Genomic DNA, 6,698 nt, shown 5'->3' with positions numbered 1-6,698 from the left:
GATTGTTACATTAAACTCTAATTTCAGACAGAGTTTGAAATTTATAGGTTAATATTATAGGGAGTTACGGGATGTGATGAGTGCGTGCCCCCTGATACGACTTTTGTTCCTTTTTCAGCCATTATTCGCTCTTTAGCAAAGAAAAATAATTCTCTTCATGTATAGAACACTTTATTCATTTAAAAATATTGAAAAAGAAGTTAAAATATAACATAAACTAAAATAAATCAATAAATAAAAATTACCCTATATTTATTCGTTAATTAGCTATTATCCGCTATTTCCCAAAGAAAAAATAGTTATTTTTATATACAGAACACTTGTTTCGCGTTATAATATCGAAAATTATATTAAAAAAAATAATATAAAATAAATAAAAAAAATTTAAAATCGACTCTTATAGGGTTTCGAACCCAGGACCTCTGCGACTACACATCAATCTAGCACACAGCGCTTCCAACTGCACCACGCTTCACATCCCAGCCTCGCGAATATTTAGGTTAATACACCTACTCCCGGTTAGACAACAAAACTTATTTTAGCGCTTTGTGGACCCACTAATTAGTCTATAAATAATTCCTTTATTACAATTGATTGTTACATTAAACTCTAATTTCAGACCTAATTTGAAATTTATAGATTAATGTTATAGGGAGTTACGGGGTGTGATGAGTGCGTGCCCCCTGATTCGACTTTTGTTCCTTTTTCAGCCATTATTCGCTCTTTAACAAAGAAAAATAATTCTTTTCATGTATAGAACACTTTATTCACTTAAAAATATTGAAAAAGAAGTTAAAAAAAATCCATAAAATAAAATAAATCAATAAATAAAAATTACCCCATATTTATTCGTTAATTAGCTATTTTCCGCTATTTCCCAAAGAAAAAATAGTTATTTTTATATACAGAACACTTGTTTCGCGTTATAATATCGAAAATTATATTAAAAAAATAATATAAAATAAATAAAAAGAATTTAAAATTGACTCTTGCAGGGTTTCGAACCCAGGACCTCTGCGACTACGCATCAATCTAGCACACAGCGCTACCAACTGCACCACGCTTCACATGCCAGGCTCGCGAATATTTAGCTTAACACACCTTCTCCCGGTTAGACAACAAAACTTATTTTGGCGCTTTCTGGACCCACTAATTAGTCTATAAATAATTCCTTTATTACAATTGATTGTTACATTAAACTCTAATTTCAGACCGAGTTTGAAATTTATAGGTTAATATTATAGGGAGTTACGGGGTGTGATGAGTGCGTGCCCCTTAATCGACTTTTGTTCCTTTTTCAGCCATTATTCGCTCTTTAACAAAGAAAAATAATTCTTTTTATGTATGGAACACTTTATTCACTTAAAAATATTGAAAAAGAAGTTAAAAAAATAACATAAAATAAAATAAATCAATAACTAAAAATTACCCTATATTTATACGCTAATTAGCTATTATTCGCTATTTCCCATAGAAAAAATAGTTATTTTTATATACAGAACACTTGTTTCGCGTTATAATATCGAAAATTATATTAAAAAAAATAATATAAAATAAATAAAAAAAATTTAAAATCGACTCTTACAGGGTTTCAAACCCAGGACCTCTGCGACTACACATCAACCTTGCACACAGCGCTACCAACTGCACCACGCTTCACATACCAGCCTCGCGAATATTTAGCTTAATCTACCTACTCCCGGTTAGCCAACAAAACTTATTTTGGCGCTTTGTGGGCCCACTAATTAGTCTATAAATAATTCCTTTATTGCAATTGATTGTTTCATTAAACTCTAATTTCAGACCGAGTTTGAAATTTATAGATTAATATTATAGGAAGTTACGGGGTGTGATGAGTGCGTACCCCCTGATACGACTTTTGTTCCTTCTTCAGCCATTATTCGCTCTTTAACAAAGAAAAAAAAATCTTTTCATGTATAGAACACTTTATTAACTTAAAAATATTGAAAAAGAAGATAAAAAAATAACATAAAATAAAATAAATCAACAAATAAAAATTACCCTATATTTATTCGTTAATTAGCTGTTATCCGCTATTTCCCAAAGAAAAAATAGTTATTTTTATATACAGAACACTTGTTTCGCGTTATAATATCGAAAATAATATTTAAAAAAATAATATAAAATAAATAAAAAAAATTTAAAATTGACTCTTACAGGGTTTCGAATCCAGGACCTCTGCGACTACACATCAACCTTGCACACAGCGCTACCAACTGCACCACGCTTCACATGCCAGCCTCGCGAATATTTAGCTTAATACACCTACTCCCGGTTTGACAACAAAACTTATTTTGGCGCTTTGTGGACCCACTAATTAGTCTATAAATAATTCCTTTATTACAATTGATTGTTACATTAAACTCTAATTTCAGACCGAATTTGAAATTTATAGATTAATATTATAGGGAGTTACGGGGTGTGATGAGTGCGTGTCCCCTGATACGACTTTTGTTCCTTCTTCAGCCATTATTCGCTCTTTAACAAAGAAAAAAAAATCTCTTCATCTATAGAACACTTTATTCACTTAAAAATATTGAAAAAGAAGTTAAAAAAATAACATAAAATAAAATAAATCAATAAATAAAAATTACCCTGTATTTATTCGTTAATTAGCTATTATCCGCTATTTCCCAAAGAAAAAATAGTTATTTTTATATACAGAACACTTGATTTACGTTATAATATCGAAAATTATATTTAAAAAAATAATATAAAATAAATAAAAAAAATTTAATATCGACTCTTAAAGGGTTTCGAACCGAGGACCTCTGCGACTACACATCAACCTTGCACACAGCGCTACCAACTGCACCACGCTTCAGATGCCAGCCTCGCGAATATTTAGCTTAATACACCTACTCCCGGTTAGACAACAAAACTTATTTTGGCACTTTGTGGATCCACTAATTAGTCTATAAATAATTCCTTTATTACAATTGATTGTTACATTAAACTCTAATTTCAGACCGAGTTTGAAATTTATAGGTTAATATTATAGCGAGTTACAGGGCATGACGTGTGCGTGACCCCAGATACGACTTTTGTTCCTTTTTCAGCCATTACTCGCTCATTAACAAAGAAAAATAATTCTTTTCATATATAGAACACTTTATTCACTTAAAAATATTGAAAAAGAAGTTAAAAAAATAACATAAAATAAAATAAATAAATAAATAAAAATTATCCAATATTTATTCGTGTATTAGCTACTATCCGCTATTTGCCCCCCAAAAAATAGTTATTTTTATATACAGAACACTTGTTTCGCGTTATAATCTCGAAAATTATATTTAAAAAATAATATAACATGAATAAAAAAAATTTTAAATCGACTCTCACAGGGTTTCGAACCCAGGACCTCCGGGACTACACATCAACATTGCACACAGCACTACAAACTACGCCACGCTTCACATGGAAGCCTCGCGAATATTTAGCTTAATACACCTACTCCCGGTTAGACACCAAACCTTATTTTGGCCCTTTGTGGGCCCACTAATTAGTCTATAAAAAATTCCTTCGGTACAATTGTTTGTTACATTAAACTCTAATTTCAGACTGAGTTTGAAATTTATAGTTTAATATTATAGGGAGTTACAGGGCATGACGTGTGCGTGACCCCAGATACGACTTTTGTTCCTTTTTCAGCCATTACTCGCTCATTAACAAAGAAAAATAATTCTTTTCATATATAGAACACTTTATTCACTTAAAAATATTGAAAAAGAAGTTAAAAAAATAACATAAAATAAAATAAATAAATAAATATAAATTTTCCAATATTTATTCGTGTATTAGCTACTATCCGCTATTTCCCCCCCCCCAAAAAAAAATAGTTACTTTTATTTACAGAACGCTTGATTCGCGTTCTGCAATTTAATTTAAATTATTAGGAATTTTTATAGGCCAATAAGGGAGGTCACAGTGGGCCCCTAAAGGTTTATTGCAAAGATGAGATGAGAGAGCTTTTGAAGCGAAACTGTAGTAGTCTTCACGTATCCCCGTGAACTGGTAGGTTGGAAACCAGACAAGCAAGTTCACTGCTGGAGGGAGAGGTCCTGGGTTCAAATCCCAGGTAGGGATAAGTTTTCAAAATAAAATTTTTTTTTTAAAATTATATTAATTTTTTTATGTGTTTTTCGATATTCTGGAGGGTCCTGCATAATGGAATTAATTTTTTTTTATTGGGAAAATGGGAAAAACCTGGAAAAATCCAGGAAAATCAGTTTATTTGCTCTTTTTCGACTTCTTTTGAAACATTTTGGATATTCTAGCATGCATGGGGTGTTTTCTATGTGTGAAATGAAGCAAAGAAATCGTAATGGAATAGTAAAAAAAAAGAATAAAAAAATGAAATGGCTCGAAAAAAGGTTCAAATTTCAAGACCTCCTAGCTTCCTTTAATATCAAGGTATACTTTTCAAACTCGGACCCTAATTAGGGGTCTATGTTCAAAGCAAGGCTTCCGAAGAGAATTTTTATAGGCGAATTAGGGGGGTCACAGTGAGCCCCTAAAGGTATATTGCGAAGATGAGAGGAGAGAGCTTTTGAAGCGAAACTGTGGTAGGCTTAACGTATCACCGTGGACAGGAAGGTAGGCCACCAGACAAGCAAGTTCGCTGCTGGAGGGTGGGGTCCTGGGTTCGAATCCCAGGGACGGACAAATTTTCAATAAATTTTCTTTTTTTTTGTTTATTTTAAATTATATTATTTTTTAATGTGTTTTGCGATATTCTGGAGGGTCCTGCATGTAGGAAATAATTTTTTTTATTGGGAAAATAGGAAAAAAACTGGAAAAATCAAGGAAAATCAATATATTTTCTCTTTTTCGACTTCTTTTGTAACATTTTGGATATTCTAGCATGTATGGGGTGTTTTCTGTGTGTGAAATGCAGCAAAGAAAGCGTAATGGAATAATAAAAAAAAAGAATAAAAAAATAAAATGGCTCGAGAAAGGTTCACATTTCAAGACCCCCTAGCTCCCTTTACTATCAAGGTATAATTTTCAAACTCAGACCCTAAGTAGGGGTCTATGGTCCAAACATGGCTGCCGAAGAAAATTTTTATAGGCCTATTAGGGGGATCTCAGTAGGTCCCTGAAAGTATATTGCGAAGATGAGAGGAGGGAGCTTTTGAAGCAAAACTGAGGAAGGCTTCACGTATCACGGTGTACTGGATGGTAGGCCATCAGACAAGCAAGTTCGCTGCTGGTGGTAGAGGTCCTGGGTTCGAATCCCAGGGACGGACACTTTTTCAAAAAAATTTCTTTTTTTTTGTGACCTGGGGAAACCAACTTGAGGAAATAATTATGCTTGTTAGGGGTACACAATGTGGCCCTATAGTTTACTATGTATGCATAAATATAATAGCGTGTTGAATAGCGTTAAAAGGAGGAAATTCGAATTCAATATTCTATTTTAACACATTGCTCGATATCGTACCTTAATATGGACCCTTAATATTTATATTGAACAACGTATTATATTACCGGGTACTAGTATACCCAACCTGAGGAAATATTTATGCTTGTTAGGGGGTACACAATGTGGCCCTATAGTTTACTATATATGTATGAGTATAATAGTGTGTTGAATAGCGTTTGAATGTGGAATTTCGAAGTCATTAGTCTATTTTAGCACATAGCCCGATATCGTACCGTAATATTGACCCATAATATTTATATTGGACCACGTAGTATATTTCCGGATACTTGTGTACCCTCCGAGAGGAAATAATTATAGGCTTATTAGGGGGTACACAATATGACAATCAAGTTTATATATGTATATATATAATAGTGTGTTTATTAGCTTTGAAATGAGGAAATTCGAAGTCAATATTCTGTTTCAACACGTAGCCCGATATCTTACCGTAATATTTATATTGGACCACGTGTTTTATTACCGGGCACTAGTGTACCCTACCAGGGGAAATAATTATACGCTTATTAGGGGGTACACAATATGACAATCAAGTTTATGCATGTATATATATAATAGTGTGTTTATTAGCTTTGAAATGAGGAAATTCGAAGTCAATATTCTGTTTCAACACGTAGCCCGATATCTTACCCTAATATTTATATTAGACCACGTATTTTATTACCGGGCACTAGTGTACCCTACCAGGGGAAATAATTATAGGCTTATTAGGGGGTACACAATATGACAATCAAGTTTATGTATGTATATATATAATAGTGCGTTTATTAACTTTGAAATGAGGAAATTCGAAGTCAATATTCTGTTTCAACACGTAGCCCGATATCTTACCTTAATATTTATATTGGACCACGTATTTTATTACCGGGCACTAGTGTACCCTAGCAGGGGAAATAATTATAGGCTTATTAGGGGGTACACAATATGACAATCAAGTTTATGTATGTATATATATAATAGTGTGTTTATTAGCTTTGAAATGAGGAAATTCGAAGTCAATATTCTGTTTCAACACGTAGCCCGATATCTTACCTTAATATTTATATTGGACCACGTATTTTATTACCGGGCACTAGTGTACCCTACCAGGGGAAATAATTATACGCTTATTAGGGGGTACACAATATGACAATCAAGTTTATGTATGTATATATATAATAGTGTGTTTATTAGCTTTGAAATGAGGAAATTCGAAGTCAATATTCTGTTTCAACACGTAGCCCGATATCTTACC

The sequence above is a fragment of the Parasteatoda tepidariorum genome, chromosome 10, assembly GCF_043381705.1.
Source record: "Parasteatoda tepidariorum isolate YZ-2023 chromosome 10, CAS_Ptep_4.0, whole genome shotgun sequence".
Lineage (NCBI taxonomy): Eukaryota > Metazoa > Arthropoda > Arachnida > Araneae > Theridiidae > Parasteatoda > Parasteatoda tepidariorum.
This window is presented reverse-complemented; position numbering follows the sequence as displayed.